At 40.6% G+C, this 18,472-nt stretch overlaps 2 non-coding genes across 2 annotated transcripts; one reads left to right on the forward strand and one right to left on the reverse strand.

Annotated features, from left to right (window-relative positions):
- The first annotated feature begins 281 nt into the window (after nt 1-281).
- TRNAA-UGC (transfer RNA alanine (anticodon UGC)) lies at nt 282-353 on the forward strand. The gene has a single exon. It is a non-coding gene; the product is annotated as a tRNA-Ala (tRNA).
- A 14,662-nt stretch (nt 354-15,015) lies between these two features.
- On the reverse strand, nt 15,016-15,089 carry TRNAT-CGU (transfer RNA threonine (anticodon CGU)). The gene has a single exon. It is a non-coding gene; the product is annotated as a tRNA-Thr (tRNA).
- Nucleotides 15,090-18,472: the final 3,383 nt, after the last annotated feature.

An 18,472-nucleotide genomic window follows, 5' to 3' on the forward strand; every position in this document is an offset into this window, starting at 1 on the left:
CCTGTCCAAGAGGCTTTTGATCTGAATGACTTGTATTCGTGGTGATTGCTAGGATAAAAGCCAGTTTTGTCCCTGCTGGTTCTGAGCTGGGCCTGGGCAGATTCAAATGAATCTAAAGCCTTTAGTGATATTAATTCACAAACACCTTCTTTCCAACATTCAAGACCTATAAAATTCATATTATTCTTGCACATCAAAGTATAACAAAATACATTTTAGGGAAAAGTTGATGTATATTCCTAAAGAAAGGTATTTTTACACCAGACAGCTCAGGTAGGCCTGGGGATGTAGCTCAGTGGTAGAGCACATGCTTTGCATGTATGAGGCCCCGGGTTCAATCCCCGGCATCTCCAGTCTCTTGTTGCCCGTTGGGTACATTTTTGAAATGCTAATCTTAAAGCAGACATACTTGGTTTTTAGGACTTTTGGTATTTCCAAGCAATTTAAACTTTAAACAAGTAAATCACACTTCGTTCTAGTTAGTCAAATACGCTGCTGAAAAAAAAAATACACTTTGCCACCACTGCCAAGAGCACTCAAGACTGGTGCTCTATCCCTGTTTTGGAGGATAGTTAAGAGACATTAGGGGGAGACCATGGACTGGTTTGTTTCCACTCCTGCAACTATGCTTTTTCAACAATTCCTTGACCCTGGTCACAAGTGCTTCTACCTTACCGAGCCATAAAAAATGTTTTTTCTCATTCCTTCTATTTTAGAAGAGTTCATATTTGAAGTCAACCGCTGAATAGAAAGTGCACCATTGGTTTACATGGGCGAAAGCATGACTAATTTCTAATTAGTTGGCTGCTGAGAATGTGCCTAGGAGAAATTGTAGGCAAAGAACAGTCTTCAGGTATAAGAGGTAAAAGAGACATGGTTAGAAATCTAGGCAGAGAGGGAGGGGGTTTTATTAGCTTCCCTCCTTGGTTCTTTTTGTAAAGTAGACAAAACCGCTTTTATCAACTGTCACCAGGGACACAGGCTAAAGAACAGTGTTCTCTAAAAACATAGGCTAAGAAGTTTGTTCTTGGAAATCCTATCAGTAAAAATAGAGTATCCCGGTTATCTGAGTGATGTGGCTCAAGTGACGGAGGCTTTAACAAAAACTTTGCTATGACTTTGACATAGAAACTCAGACTCGACTTCCAACCACTTCCCAGAGTTTCAATAAGGATTCAGGAACATCTTTTAAAATTTCTCATAACTCTGTAGTTTTAAGAAAACAGGATGCTGCCACTTTACTCACAGTCCTGCTTTGCTTTGATTCTATAAAACTCTGCTTCAATTAAACGAAATCAAATGATATTAAATCAAAAAGTTAAACTTCACCCCCACCCCTACCCCCAAATTCTATAACTCTGCCTCTTGCTTTGTTTGGTCAAAGCCTGCACTTCTATTTGCATTCCCCCCCTCCCTTGCCTGAGCAACAATTAAGTTCATCTTTTACGTGTTAAGACTGAGCAATTGTAATTTATTTAACATTTTTTAATATGGAAGATAAAAATAGATATTGTGAGGTTAAGAAACAGAAACTGGTCTCTCAATAAAATTGAAATTAAAGTTCCTGAACTTTCTATAGGGAAAGCCTACTTAAGACACACAAAAAACCCCCACAAAACCCTACATAAATAAAAATATTGATTCACTTGCCTGGATCAAATTTAAAATGAACCTTGTGACAAACTGATAAACCAGGGATAAACTGTTAAGTATATTTACATATGCTAGATATGATGAAAGTTGTTATTAAAACTAAAAAAGAATCTTGTACAAATCAATTTCTAAAGGAAACCAATTAGAAAATAAGCAAATTTATTCTTTATCTACCTAACAGTTGGGACAAAGGTAGAACGTGTACTGAGGCAGCCTTGATTGTTGACTATGATAGCCGATGATGACATATGTAACTGGGTGTGCGTGGCAGACAGTGTTTCAATCTAAAATGAACTGCAAGTGCCATTTCATTCCTTTCCATTTAACAATATTTTGAACAGATGTTAATATCTTGTCTGAAACTCTCATTAGCCAATGAGCACTTGTTTTGAATTCAATCAGACAAATTATAATATATTAATAACTTTGTACTTCTAGTTAAAGAAAGAAAAAGAAGGAATTGACAGTTATGTCTCAAACCTCAGGTGCAGAGAAGAGATGTTTTTTCTCTAAGTCTGTCAGGCTCCCTGCTTTCCAACTGTGAGTTACACAGTCAGTGCTTTGCACTGTCTTGTCCGCCAGGAACTATAAGGAACACCTTCGTCCCCTCCGAGGTTTTGCATACGGCATCTGAAGTAGGAGACAGTCTCGTGGGACTGAGCCCTTAACCTGTTGGATCTAACTACATCTGTCAGAATTGAGTTAAACTGTAAGACACCGGCTGCTTAATATGGGAAAACCCCACCCACACCTGGTGTCAGAAGTGTTGTGAGTGTGGTTGTTGTGTAAGCGAAAGAAGGTGAGATTTACAAAACGGTATTATCCTGCTGATGCTGGCCAAGCAAGATCGTGGACCTGTGCTTTCTCTGCAGTGTTGGGAATGGCCAGCAGGCCCCGGCGAGGACGCAAGATGACTCCAGACTCCGCAGTGAAAGAGAGAAGGCAAGGAGTCCCCGCCCAGAGACGAAGACCCTTCGCTCTTCTCTGCTCCCGCTTTTACTGGTCCTTCAGGAGAATCACAAATCCTTATCACTGTTTCTCAAGCACGTGATGTGTGACAAGGGGTCTTACTGGAACTAGGAGGATCTGTTTACAGGAAAGATAACGATACACTGATCAGCTGATCATCTTGTTCTACCAGTTCTGCTAAACATAGCCTAGGGGACAATGCGTACATCTCTTGGATCCCAGGGCGGCTCTTTGGGCTAAGAAAGTTCAGGAAGGCAACTCCCAGCGGCATTCCAACGGCAGAGCACTCACGAGGGCCTCAGCATTCCAAAGGCCTGCGCCCTCCTGCGAAACCTTCCCTCGCCCCCAGCAGCCTCCCGGTTAACGTTTTAGCAGGCCAGGTACCATGGCTGAGTTCATGCTCTACATTAACCCCAACATGGCAGAGTTACAAGCCCCCTCGGGAAAGAGGAGAAAGTAATGGCAGAGTTACAGAGAAAGCAGTCTCCTAACCTGAACCTCGTGTTCCCCAGACCGCAGGGACAGTGGCACGTTCGGGGCCTCAGCAGTGTTACTACTAGCTTGCCTTGCAGATCACTTCCATGCATGGACACTTTTTAGATCAGGGGAGAGCACTAACGAGGCCCCACAGGTATTGTTTGGAGTCACACTTGAAAGTCTGGGCTAAAGTCTGTTTCTCAATCACTTCTGCTGATTTCGTACTAACCACCAACTTACCGTTGTAGTATCCAACTTACTGTTTTTAAATCCTTCCCACTTAAAACATTTCGAGTGCGTCCTGTTTCCTACATTGAACTCTGAATTGTGCTTCAGATTAAGAAGTATCAAAATAAATACTGATAGTAATGGGTTATAACCTATTGAATACATAACAACCTATGAATGAGTCCATACAAATAAGTCAATAAAGAAGAAAGAAATATTCTTCTTCTTATAATAAGAAGTCAAATGATAAATGTAGAAAGAATGATGGATTTAGAAAATCGCCACTTGGAAATCATAACATTAATAATTGATTTAGGCAAGGATCATCGAGTGATAAATAGGTCAAAGTTGAATGAGAACACAATATTTACATAGTCTCCTCATAAGATACTAACTGCAATAATAATAATAATAGTAATAATAGTAATAATAAAAGAATTATGGAGAAGCCTGGCAGACATCATCATAAGCAAATGATCAAAATTAACATCACCAGTAATGGGACAACGGACATTTTATGTCCACTGATATGATGCACTGAAAAAGACACAATATCAGTTGTCTTGTATTCCCACCCAAAATACACAGCCTGAATTAATTGTGAGGAGACAGCAGACTAACCCAAATTATGGAATATTTTACAAAATAACTGGTCTGTACTCCTCAAAAATGCCAATGTCATAAAAGAAAAACAAAGCCTACAGATGAAAGGAGATGAAAGAGAATGACAGCTGAATTCAGCACATAATCAAAGATTTTCTTTTGCTAAAAAGGCATCGTGGGGGAGGGAGACTAACATCGGCAATATGGCAGAGTGAGAAGCCTTGGAGCCTCCCTCCCTCCACAAATGCACTATTCAGCAATCATTCATGGACAGATTCCCTTTCAGAGAAATCAGAAACTAATAGAAAGACTCCTGCACCCCAGGGGACTATAAAACCAGCCTCAGTGAAGCTGGTAGGGAGATTCAGAATACCCTCTCACCAGAGACCCTGCCCGTGGTTTAGTGCCAAACAAACAGGAAAGCAGCCCCTAACTCCCAGCTTCATACAAGGGGAGGAAAGGTTAATTTGTGCCTTCAGAACCCCAACTTTTCCAGTGGGGCTCCCCAGAGAATTGGTTTCTGTCTTGCCAGCCTTGGAGCTGTGACACGTCTCGCACAGTTTATCCATCTGGGGGAGAACTGAGGCAGCAGCTTGGGCTGGTAGGTGTCAGCAGTCCTCCCTCCTGATCAGCATAGAGCGCTAGCAGACAGGAAAAAAATCCCAGCTCTCAGGTTCCCCCTGGGGAGGAAAGGAGTGATTCACGTGCCCGGAGCCCCAACTTTTTGGGCTTCCCAAATAACTAGCACCTATGTCACGAGTCCTGTTACTCTGATGGATCTGGTACAGTCTAGGCACCCACAGGAGAATGGACACAGAGGCGTGGGCAGGTAGAAGCAATAACTCCCCACCCACCCCTAGCACAGAGCAGACAAAAACCAAACTGCCTACTTCTCCCTGGGGAAGGAGTTGTAGAGACACCCAGAATCTCTGGCTGAGCTGATCAGTGGAGGTCTTCTCCCACATTAGGCCATAAAGATTGAGAGAGGTTAGTGCTTTGTCTAATGTGCAAATACCAACTCAGAGAGTCAAGGAAAATGGAGAACCAAATAAAGATGTTCCAAACAAAGGAACAGTAAATCTCCAGTAACTGACACTAATGAAGTAGAATTACATGATTTACCTGTCAAAGAATTAAAAATAACTCTCATAATGAGGCTCATGAAGGTCAAGAGAACAATGCATGAACAAAGTAAGCATTTTAACAAAGAGAGAGAAAATGTTAGGAAGTACCAAACATAAATCATAGACTTGAAGAACACAATAACTGGACCAAAAAATTCACTAGAAGGGTTCAACAGCAGCTGGATCAAGCAGAAGAAAGGATAAGATAACTTGAAAAGGTCACTGGAAGTAATTGAATCAGAGATGCAAAAAGAAAAAAGAATGAAAAAAGTGAAGAAAGCTTAAGAAAATTATGGTACACCATCAGGCAGAACAATACACACATTATGGGAACACAAGAAGGAGGACAGAGAAAGGAACAGAAAATTTATTCAAACAAATAATGGCTGAAAACTTCCAAATCTGGATAAGGAAAGGGACATCCAGATCCAAGAAGCCCCAAGAACACAAAATAAGAGAAACGTAAAGAAATCTACACCTAGACACATAATTAAGTTGTCGAAAATCAAAGACAAAGAATTTTGAAGGCAGAAAGAGAAGAGTGCCCCCATAAGACTCAACGTATTTTTCAGTAGAAACCTTGCAGATGGGAAGGGAGTGGGATGATATATTCAAAGTGCAGAAAGAAAAATACTACCAACAAAAACTACTATCCCTAGCAAAACTCTCCTTCAAAAATGAAGAAATAAAGATTTTTCCAAGATAAACAAAAACTGAAGGAGTCCATCACCATTAGACCTGCCTTACAAGAAATGCTAAAGACGGCTCTTGAAGTTGAAATGAAAGGACGCTAAATAGCAACACAACAACATAAAGTATGAAACTCATAGGTAAAAGTAAATACATAGGCAAATACAGAATACTGTATGTCTGTAATGATGGTAAACAAATCATTTTTAATTCCACATAACAGTTAAAAGTCAAAATTATCAAAAATAACTATAACTAAAAATATGTTTAAAAGATACCCAATATGGACAGATGTAAATTGTAACAATAACACAGTGTGTGGGAGGAGCTCCTGGCTGCCTCACTTGGAAAAGCTGGTGACCCTCAATCTCAGAGTCATGAGCCCAAGCCCCACGTCGGGTGTAGAGATTACTTAAAAATAAAAAAAAATGTTTAAAAAAAAGTGTGTGGGAGAAGTTAGTGTCGAGTTTTTGTATGCAATTGAATGTACATTGTTTTTAGCTTAAAACAGACTGTTACAACTATAAGATACTTCATGTAAGCCCCAAGATAACCACACATACACAAAAATACCTAAAGAAATGACACAAAAGAAAAAGACAAAGGAATAAAAGCATATCAATTTTATTTTTTTTAATTTTTTTTTTAAAAGATTTTATTTATTTATTCATGAGAGACAGAGAGAGAGAGAGGCAGAGGGAGAAGCAGGCTCCCAAGGAGCAGAGAGCCCGATGCAGGACTCGATCCCAGGACCCTGGGATCATGACCTGAGCCGAAGGCAGACGCTTAACCATCTGAGCCACCCAGGCGCCCTAAAAGCATATCAATTTTAAAAAGCAACAAAACATAAAGGAAGACTGCAAGAGAGAATAAAAAACCAAATGATTACAAGATTAACAGGAAACAACTAACAAAAGGCAATAGTAAAACTCTTCCTATCAACAATTACTTTCTTTTTTTTTAATTCAGTAACTTTTTTTTTCTTAAATGCCTATAAGATTTTGCAGTTAGAAATAACCCGGTAACAGAACAACCCTACAACCCTCAAGCCAAGCCGCCCCACCAGCCCATACTCGCCCCTCGCAGCTCTGCCCTTGCGCAGACCTCCCCCGGGGGACTTCGCCCAGCTCCAACAATTACTTTCAATGTAAATGGTTTAAACTCCCCAAACAAAAAATACAGAAAGACTCAATGGCTAAAAAACAAGACCCAATTGGGGCGCCTGGGTGGCTTGGTCCTTTAAGCATCTGACTTTTGATTTCAGCTCAGGTCATGATCTCAGGGTCATGAGATCAAGCCCTGTGTTGGGCTCCATTCTGAGCGTGGAGCCTGCTTAGGATTCTTTCTCCCCCTCCCCCTTTCCCCACACTCTTTCTCACAAAACAAAACAAAACAAAACAAAACAAAACAAAACACCCCAACTATATACTGTCTACAAGAAACTGACTTTAGATGTAAAGGCACACATAGGCTGCAAGTGAAGGGATGGAAAAAGATACTCCATGCAAATGGTAACCAAAGGAGAGCAGGGATGGCAATACTTATATTAGAATAAGTATTATATTTAATATGATATTAGAGGGGCGCCTGGGTGGCTCAGTCGTTAAGCGTCTGCCTTCGGCTCAGGTCATGATCCCAGGGTCCTGGGATCGAGCCCCACATCAGGCTCCCTGCTCCGCGGGAAGCCTGCTTCTCCCTCTCCCACTCCCCCTGCTTGTGTTCCCTCTCTCACTGTTGCTCTCTCTGTGTCAAATAAATAAAATCTTAAAAAAAAAAAGTTTAATATAATATTAGAGAGAGAAAGTCAAAATGCCACAAGAGACAGAGAAGGACATTTTATAATGATAAAAGGATCAATCCACAAGGATGATATAACAATTATAAATATATATGCACCCAATATCAGAGTATCTAAATATATATAAAGGAAACGTTGGTAGAACTGAAGAAAGAAATAGATAGCAATACAAGGGCATCCAGAAAGTATGTCAATCAAAGTGTATCAGTAAGGAAACAGAGGTCTTGAATAACACTACAGACCTAATAGACCTAAAGGTCATATAAACTTCACTCAACAGCATCAGAATACATTCTTCTCAAATACACATGGATTTTTCTCCAGGACAGATCATATGTTAAGTCACAAAACCAGTCCTAACAAATTTAAGAAGATTGCATTCATACCAATTACCTTTTCTCACTACCATGGAATAGAATTAGAAATCAAATGCAGAAGGAAAACTGGAAAATTCACAAATACATAGAAATTAAATAACACACTACTGAACAACCATTGAGTTGAAGAAAATATCAAAACAGAAATTAGAAAAAAAACCTTGAGAAACAAAAACAAAAATACAGATACCCAAACTTATGGCATGTGGCAAAAGTGGTACTAAGAGAGAAGTTCATGGCAATAAATGCTTACATTAAAAAAGAAGAAATACTTAAAATAAACAATTTAACTTTATACCCCAAGGAACTAAAAAAAAGAAAAACAAAGTAAGCCCAAAGTTAGCAGAAGGAAGGAAATAGTAAAAAAAATAGAGCAGAAATAAATGAAATAGAGAACTAGGAAAACAATAGAAAAAAAACAACAAAACTAAGAGTTGATTTTGAAAAGATAAATATTGATGAACACTAGCTAAACTAATGAGTAAAAAAGGAAAGAAGACTCAAATAAAATCAGAAATGAAAGAAGAGATGTGACAACCGGTACCACAGGGACAAAGAGGATCATCAGAGCTAACTATGAACAATTAATGCCACCAACTGGACAACCTAGAAGTGGATAAATTCTTAGACACATACAACCTGCCAAGACTAAATCATGAAAAAATAGAAAGTCTGAACAGACCTATAAACATTATGGAGATTGAATCAAAACTCTCCCAACAAAGTAAAGCCCAGAACCAGATGGCTTCACAGGCGAATCCTACCAAACATTTAAAAAACAATTAATGTAAATCCTTCTCAAACTCTTCCAAAAGCTGAAGAGTAGGAAATATTTCTAAACTCATTTTATGAGGTCAGCATTTCCCCACTATCAAAACCAGACAAATACATCACAAGAAAAGAACCACAGGCCAATATCCCTGATGAATATAGATGCAGAAAATTTAAACAAAATCTAGCAAACTGAATCCAACAATACATTAAAAGGATTATATATCATGACCAACGGAATTCATTCCTGGGATGCAAGGATGGTTCAATACCCACAAATCAATCAATGTGATACACAACATTAATAAAATGAAGGATAAAAATCATATGATTATCTCAAAAGACAGAGAAAAAGCATTTGACAAAATTCAACACCTTTTCATGATAAAAGCTCCCAACAAACTAGGAATAGAAGGAGAGCCCCTCAATATAATAAAGTCTGTATATGAAAAGTCCACAGCTAATATCATACTCAACAGTGAAAAACTGAAACCTTTTCCTCTAAGAGCAGGGACAAGGCAAGGATGCCCATTCTGACCACTTCCATTCAACATAGTAGTAGAAGTTCGAGCCAGAGCAATTAGGCAAGAAAAAAGAAATAAAAGGCATCCAAAAAATAAGTAATAAGGCATCCAGAAAGTAAGAAAAAAGTAGAATTGTAAACCCTAAAGACTTCATTAAAACACTGTTAGAATTAATGGATAAATTCAGTTTAATTGCAGAATACAAAATTAACATACAAAAGTTAGTTATGTTTCTATACACTAACAATGAGCTATCTGAAAAGGAAATTAGGAGAACAATCCCATTTATAATAGCTCCAAAAACAGTAAAATACCTAGGAATAAACTTAACTGAGGAAGTGGAAGGAACACTTGTATACAGAAAACTATAACACTGATGAAAGATATTAAACAAGACACAAACAGAAAGATGCCCCATGTTCACGGGTTGGCAGATTTAACACTGTTTAAATGTCCATACTACCCAAAGCAATCTAAAGATCAATGCAATCCCTATCAAAATCCCAATGGTATTTTTTACAGAAATAGAAACATTATTATAAGTTTCATATCGAACCACAAAAGACCACTTATAGTCAAATCAACCTTGAGAAGAACAAAGCTGAAGGCATCACACTTCCTGATTTCAAAACATATCACAAAGCCACAGTATTAAAACAATATGGTACTGGCATGAAGACAGACATATAAACCAATGGGACAGAATAGTGAGCCCAGAAATAAATCCATGCATATATGGTACTGATCTTTGACAAGGGTGCCAAGAATACCAGTGGGGAAAGGATAGTATCTTCAATATACAGTGCTGGGAAAACTAGATATTCACATGCAAAAGAATAAAATTGAATCCTTAAGTCAACTCAAAATGAATTAAAGACTTAAATGTAAGACCTGAAGCTGTAAAATCCTAGATAAAAACCTAGTGAAAAGCTTCATGACATTGGTCTTAGCAATGATTTTATGAATATGACACCAAAAGCATAGGCAACAAAAACAAAAATAAGCAAGTGGGACTACATCAAACTGCAAGTCTCCTGCATAACAGAAAGAAAAACATGAGCGGAAACAAATCTCTTGGTAGATTGAAAAAGCAACTTAACACAATGGGAGAAATTATTTGCAAACCATGTGTCTGACAAAGGATTAATCTCCAAAATAGATAAGGAATTCCTACAACTCAATCAAAAAAAAAAAACAAAAAACTGATCACCTGATTTAAAAATGGGCTAAGGACTTGAATAGACATTTCTCTGATGAAAGCATACAAATAGTCAACAGGTATATAAAAGATGCACAACATCACTAATAATGAGGGAAAAGCTAATTAAACTACAATGAGATATTTTCAATCCACCTGTCAGGATGGCTATTATCAAAAAAATAAAACACAACAAGTACTGGTAAGGATGTGGACAAATAGCAACTGTTGCACACTGTTGGCTGGAATGCAAAATGGTGCCTCAGCTATAGAAAACAGAATGGAGCTTCCTTAAAAAATTAAAAATAGAACTAGCATATAATCCCACAATCCCACTTGTGGGTATTTATCTAAAATAATTGAAATCTGGATCCAGAAGAGATATTAGTACTCTTTTGATCATCACTGCAGAACTATTCACAGTAGCTAATATGTGAGACGTACCTAAATGTCAATAGATCAGTAGATAAAGGAAATGTGATATGGGCATACACTGGAATACTATTCAGCCTTTAAAAAGAAGGAAATTTTATAATATGTAAAACATGGATGAACTTTGATAACATGATGCTAAGTAAAATAAGTTAGTCATAAAAAGACAAATACTGCATGATTCCACTTACATGAGGTGTCTACTATAGTCAAATTCATAGAATCAGAGTGGAATGGAGGTTACCAGGGGTTGAGGAGGGGGGAAAGGGGGAGTTACTAATCAAGGGGCATAAGGTTTCAGTCAAACAAGATGAATAAACTCTAAAGATCTCCTGTAAAACATTGTACCTACAGTCAACAATAATGTATGGTATACTTAAAAACTGGTTAAGATGCGGTGCCTGGCTGGTTCAGTCTCTAGAGTGTGTGACTCTTGACGTTGGAGCGGTGAGTTCCAGCCCCACACTGGTGGTAGGGTCTACTTAAAAAAAAAGATTGGTTAAGAGAAGAGATCTCATGGTCAAGTGTTTTTACCAAAATAGAATAAGAAAGTTTCTAAAAGGACATTACAGGGACAATTAACAGTCTGAATAAGCCCTGTTTATTACATAATGGTATTATATCAATGTTAATTTCTGATTTTGATAATTATGCTGCAGTTATGTAAATGAATATTATTATTAGGAAACATACACTGAAGTATTTACAGGTAAAGGACCATCATGGTCTACAACTTCCTCTCCAATGAGCCACCAAAAATTTTATATATATATATAATAATAGGGTAAACTAAATGAGATAAAATGTTCATATTTGGGAAATCTGGATGATGGGTAAGTAGGAATTCTTTGTTCTATTCTTGTAACTTTTCTGTAAAAATAAAATTACTTTAAAAGTAATAGTTAAAAGAAAAGTAAAAGAATGAAATATAAACTAGAATAGTCAAGTCACCTAACAACGTTCCACATTTGGTTAATGGCAGATCTGGACATGCTATGCCTTTGTCACCCCAAACTCCATGCTCCCTTCCTTCTGTGCTCAGTCACTTAAATACTAGCCTTTTCTCTGCACTTACAGGAACACAGATTTTATTTTTTACAACAACAATTTGATCCATTGAGTGAATACTGCTTTCCCCAGACAGAGGAAAACATCTCTGGACTGAATTCACTTGTTAATTTATGCCCGATGCAGAATCTTACAAAGTTTGCATTATGAAGAAACCGATTCAACTTTTGGCTGAGTTTGAGGAGACAGCAAAGCTCCATTAAGGCACCTTAGATAACCCCTTTCGGAGCGCAGAACCAAAACAAAAGCAAAACAAAACAAAGCCAAAAAATACCCCAAAAAACCAAAACCAAAAAAAAACTTAGAAGACCTGACCTCCAAATTCTCTTACATCAAACAGTTAGGAACATCCAATAAGAAACAGAATGGAGAGTGAATTTCCAAAGAGAACTCCCCATTAGCACAAATGAATGCTCAGGAATACATCAGTGGGTTCACCTATTAAGTAAAGAGAGAAAGAGGATAGGATTGTTCCTTACTGCTCTATAATTAAGCAGAGGGAATGGATATATCTACTTTTTTTTCTGCCAAAGATCACTCTAAAAACATCTTGAAAAGGAGTCATTTTCGAGCAATACCTCCCTGGGAGCTGTAGAAATAAGCTTCCTCAATCTGGGGAGTTTTTCCCCTAAAACTTGATGCCAATTCCCTTTGATTATGTCTTACATTTATGCTTTTTGCACCTCCGTTAGGTTGCTTAAAATATATTTTTTTAATTTTAAATCTATCTTCCAAAAAGAAAATAAATAACTTAGGAAAATAAATCTGAAATTTCACATTCCTTGTCTTGGTTAGTCGTTTCTCAGAATGATTATGCGTTCATGGTAACTCCCACATACACTGTAGTTGCTCTTAGTATAAAGTTCAAACACCCCAACATGGCGGATAAAAGCCTGTCCTTAGCCCTGTCCTTTTCCAGCCTCATTTCTCATCCTGCTTGTGTGCATCCTTTCTGCTCTAGCTATGTTGGCCTTCCTTCAGTCCTATGCGCCCTGCCTGGTTTCCTCTGCGGGATGACTCTATGCTCTACCTCTCTTTCCCACATAATTCTTCCTTTTCTTTACAACTCAAGTCTCTCCTTCTCTGACTTCCCTGATTAAGTGAAATCTCTTGCGTATGTTCTCCTAAATCTTAGTCATTATTTTTGTAGCATTTATCATAGCTATGACATTTTCTTTCTCTTGGTGATCATGCAATTGATTTCCATCTCCTCCTCCTTCCCCGCTAAGCTCTTATCTCCTTTGAGGTGGAGCCCAGAACTGCCGAGCTTACCTTTCCGTATTTTGGAGGAGTAGGCATACAATACATAATTCTTTAAATAACTGAGGGAATGAATGAACTTCATAACTGTCAGCTAAAAGAGATGAAGGTAGATCTACTTCTTGGGTCCAGCTATTAGAGTTGTTTGTGCACGCAGAATTCCTCCAGAACTCATTTCAGTGGTCTCAGATCCAGAAGTGTAACGTCTTGAAATCGGCATGCTGGCCCAGAGTCATGACAACTCTAACCAGATGTCTGCCTCTCGTGGCCTAATTTAAGTCTACTTAGAAGAGGGATTAAGAATCCTATAAAAAATAACATCAAGAAGTAAAATATCTCCCCATAATACCTTATGTTTGCTTAATGCCCATTTTTATTTAATCTATTACTTTATGAAAGTCAAAGATTTTTTTCAGTGGTTCATGGGCACCCAAGAACCTAGGAGGTCAATGAACATCTTTATTCAATTAATTAACATATAATGTATTATTTATTTCGGGGGTACAGGTCTGTGATTCATCAGTCTTACACAATTCACAGCGCTCACCATAGCACATACCCTCCCAATGTCCATCACCCAGCCACCCATCCCTCCCACCTCACTCCACTCCAGCAACCCTCAGTTTGTTTCCTATAATTAAGAGTCTCTTACGGTTTGTCTCCCTCTCTGGTTTCATCTTATTTCATTTTTTCGTCCCTTCCCCTACGATCCTCTCTCGTTTCTCAAATTCGTCATGAGTGAGATCATATGATACCTGTCTTTCACTGATTGACTTATTTCGCTTAGCATAATACCCTCTAGTTCCATCCATGTTGTTGCAAACGGCAAGATTTCATTTTTTTGATGGCTGCATAATATTCCATTGTATATATATACATCTTCTTTATCCATTCATCTGTTGATGGACATGTGGGCTCTTTCCATAGTTTGGCTATTGTGGACATTGCTTCTATAAACACTGGGGTGCAGGTACCCCCTCAGATCACTACATTTATATCTTTGGGGTAAATACCCAGTAGTGCAATTGCTGGATCGTATGGTAGCTCTATTTTCAGCTTTTTGAGGAACCTCCATACTGTTTTCCAGAGTGGCTGCACCAGCTTGCATTCCCAGGTCAGTGAACATCTTGAAAGAATATATAAAATTTATCCATATGTCTGTTGGCTTTTTGCTTTTGTTTTTGGTGGTAGTTATAAGCCAGTTTTCATCAGATAATCTAATGAGTTCATGTGCCATACAATTTTAAGAACTATTATTCTAAACCATATGGACACTGTTTGATTTTATAAATAAAATTATCTGAAATGCAAGACCATGACTTTGAACTAAGAAATATTAGGTTAAGACCCTAGCTTGATTATTTATTTACTAGCTGTGATTTGGGCAAGTTACTTCGCTTCTCTCTGATTCTGTTTTCTCATCCATAAAATGTGCATAATAATGCTTACTTTTATGAGTATTTTTAGCGATTTAAAGGTATGTGAGAAAATACACAAAGTGAAACATAGTAAATGTTCAGCAAATTGCAACCATTTTTCATCTATGTATGATGTAAGATGGCTTGAGTTTGGAAAACCAGCAGAATCTATTTTTAAATGAATTAAAAATTTTCCAATTTTATTTTAGAAATTCTGTCTACAATTGATCTTGAACACCCACAGCAGAACCGTATGATAAATCACCAGTCGAGAGGCAGAGAATCACTGAGAATGCAGGTGTAATGAGAGGTTGCAGAGATCAGAGCTCCCAAGCAGTAGATCTGATATTGAGATTAAGCTGATTTCAGACTAAAAAGTTTGAATAAATTGACAAAAAAAAAAAGACAACAAAAAAAACGTGCGTAGGCCCCGCTGGGAGTCGAACCCAGGATCTCCTGTTTACGAGACAGGCGCTTTAGCCAACTAAGCCACAGAGCCAGCCGGGCGCCCGCTGGAGGTACTTCTCTGATCACACGGGCCTGCAGGAGGCGCAAGGCCGCACCGGCCCCAGCGCGCAGGAACGCGCGGCCCGGCGGGACCCGGGCGCGGACGGTGGAGACGCGGGCCCCGACCCCGGCCGCACGGCCGCTCGGCAGCACGCATGCGCGCGCCCTGCGCCTCGCGCAACTCCGGGGACCCGCGCGGAGCGGGAAAGGGAGGCCCGCGCAGCTCGGCCGTGCCGCCCGACCGCAGCAGCGGGGGCGGCGACCGAGTGCGTGACGCCTGCTCTAGCGGGCTCGGCCCCTAACTACCCCACAGCGAACGGCGCTTCCGGCCGTTAGAGCGCGCAAAGCAAACCCAAACCGCCCGCCCCCCGCGCCTCCGGCCGGCTCGGCCTCGGGACGCAGCGGCGGCGGCAGGCGCTCGCCCCGGGGTCACTGGGCCGCCCGCTGCTGCAGCCCCCGGCCCGGCAGCGCCCCAGAGGGGGACGCAGGCGCAGGTGGGCGGGCGGCTCGCGGCGGCCGCCGAGCCACGCCTCTCGCGCCTCTTGGTCCTGCCGTTCGCAGGGGCTGCTCTCCCGTGTCTTCCCGGTGGAGCCTCAGCTCGGGGGAGCTAAGTACGCATCCCTGACCGTCCAGCCGCTGCGTAAAGCGCTCGTTCTTCAGCGACTGCACCCAAGTTTCCTGCCTTTGATTAGAATAAGGGGCTCACCAACACTAGTGGGTCCCACTGCCCGTCTACGCGGCTCCCGCGGCCTGGTTACAATGCGACGGCGACGAATTCTGTGTCTACCCCCGCAAGGCTACCAGGAGCTCTGGGATGCTGAGGCCTCTGAATCGCCGAGTCTTTTTTAACTCCTTTCGTGAGCCAAATATGCGGGCGTTCCTATCCTCCATCCAACTCAGAATGTTTTTGTAGTGAGTATAAACTTAGTTTCTTGCAACCCAGGACGGTCACTTTTGAATTTCTGTCGGCAATCCTCTGTGACGAGGACGGCACTTTACCGAGTGTGGAAAACAGCACGCCCAAATCATACGGGACCAGGCGTCACGGCATTTCTGCATTCGAATTAGCTGCACCGTTCACGATGAGGACTGCGTAGATTTCAGTCCCAAAAGTGCAACTGGGATGCCAACATGTGCAGTGAAGCATTGCCCAACAGGAGTGGTACTTTTTAAATTTTTATTTATTTATTTGACAGAGAGAGAGGGAACAGAAGCAGGGGGAGTGGGAGAGGGAGAAGCAGACTCCCTGCTGAGCAGTGAGCCCCGTGTCTGCGTGGAGCCCAATGCTGGTGGGATCCCAGGACCCTGAGATCATGACCTGAGCCAAAGGCAGACTTAACGACTGAGCTTAATGGCTGTGCCACCCAGGCGACCCAACAGGGGTACTCTCAAGCCTACTATGTGTCAGGTGCCGACAGGAGTTCTATGCACACAACCAGGTAGAAGATGGCCACAGATGATAGAAAATAAAACAAGAAATTTTAATAAAGTTTGTAAGTGTTACAATAAAAGAAATACAAGATAATAGATGAACACTTAATACGGGCTGGTAATAAAGTTATGTACATAGTACTCTGTACCATGTGCATGGCTCAGGACATTTTTGGGGCATTTCCCTTTATTAGATTTTTCCTAGAAAAATGTCATATATATATAATACACAAGCTATACAAGTAGCACTTGAAAACATCTTTGATACTTTCAAGTTAATTCCAGGTGTTTAACCAAAACAGGAATCTGTGCCAAGCTGTAATGAAATAAATCTGACCAAGGCCCAATAGTAGGAAGGTCTGGAAGGCACTTTAAAAAGAGGCAGAACCAGTGGAACCTAGTCCAATGAGGACCTCCCAGAAATAGACTTGCACTTGGATGTGTGAGTGAATTGAAAGAGCAAATAACACGAGACAGCAGAGCAATTTGATGTAAAATTGTTTAACATTAGACCCAAAATAGCTAAATGAGGGACATGAGTATGGTTACTGGAACATGGAGATTTTTCGTAACTGCAATGATTTCTCATGACCCTCAGTGAATGCTTCTTCTGTTGAGAATAGGGTGAGTCAACATACTATAGCTAATAGGTGTAATCAGTTGAATTTTGTTCCCCTAAATATTCATATGTTGACATCCTAACCCCCATTCCTTCAGAATGGGATACAAGTAGTTAAGATCAAGCCTCTCTGATACATTATATATATACTTTGTATCTATATATACTCATGTCCTTGTAAAAGGGGGACATTTGGAGACAGACACACACACATATGAACGTGAAGGCAGGCATCTGGGTGATGCATCTACAAGCCAAAGAACACCAAACATTGCCAGTGAACCACCAAAGCTTGGGGAGAGGCATGGAGCAGAAGAAACAGCCCTGCTGACTCCCTGATCTTCAATTAGTAGCCTCCAGAACTGTGAGATAATACACTCCCATTCTTTTTTTTTTTTTTAAGATTTTTTTAATTCATTTTTTTGACAGAGAGAGACATAGCGAGAGCAGGAACACAAGCAGGGGGAGTGGGAGAGGGAGAAGCAGGCTTCCCGCCGAGCAGGGAGCCCGATGTGGGACTCGATCCCAGGACCCTGGGATCATGACCTGAGCCGAAGGCAGACCTTAATGACTGAGCCACCCAGGCGCCCAATACACTCCCATTCTTTACGCCTAGTAGTTTGCCTTATTTGGTCATGGCCGGCCTAGGCATCATCTTCTGAGGAAGAGCTATGCTTTTTCCTACGTTTTGCCCCAAACTTAACTGAAATAAATTTATTTTAAAAGGGAACTAGTGAATAGGGAGTGATGGGAGGAACGCGTGAAAGGTTTCTATACCCTAGCTAAAAAGCTGGAAAAAATTGAAGTTCAAAGACAAAAAGAAAAGGAAAGTAAAAACGGAAGGAAGGGAGGGAGGGAGGGAGGGAGGAAGGGAGGGAAGGAGAAAAGCAAAAGAAGTACATGTCTGATCAGTGATCCAGGTCCAAAGTTCCTGGAAACAACCAGAGGTGGGGAGAGAGTGGAAATAAATAAGGGCCACTCAGAATTGGAATATCTGACATATGTGTGGGAAGAGAGTTACAGCCTGGGAAGGAAAAGTTAGGAACTGGGTAGCATGGAAGCTGGGGAGGATAGAAGAATCAAATAGGAGTAACGGGGTAAGGGGCCATTACAGGGGGAGTAAAAGCAAAGACTGAGCTAGGAGCACGCAGCAGCCTGAGCTTCAGAGGGGGTTGAAGACGGGGAGGTGAGAGAATGGGGGAAGCGGGAAGGTGGGTGAGTGAGATCTGAGACTGCGGTGGCTGGTAATTCAGCAGCGGGAATGAGGGGCGCAGGAGGCACTCTGCGGAGGGATGCAGCCGGGAGAGATGCGGCTGTGGCCAAAG

This window comes from Halichoerus grypus, chromosome 9 (genome assembly GCF_964656455.1).
Source record: "Halichoerus grypus chromosome 9, mHalGry1.hap1.1, whole genome shotgun sequence".
Lineage (NCBI taxonomy): Eukaryota > Metazoa > Chordata > Mammalia > Carnivora > Phocidae > Halichoerus > Halichoerus grypus.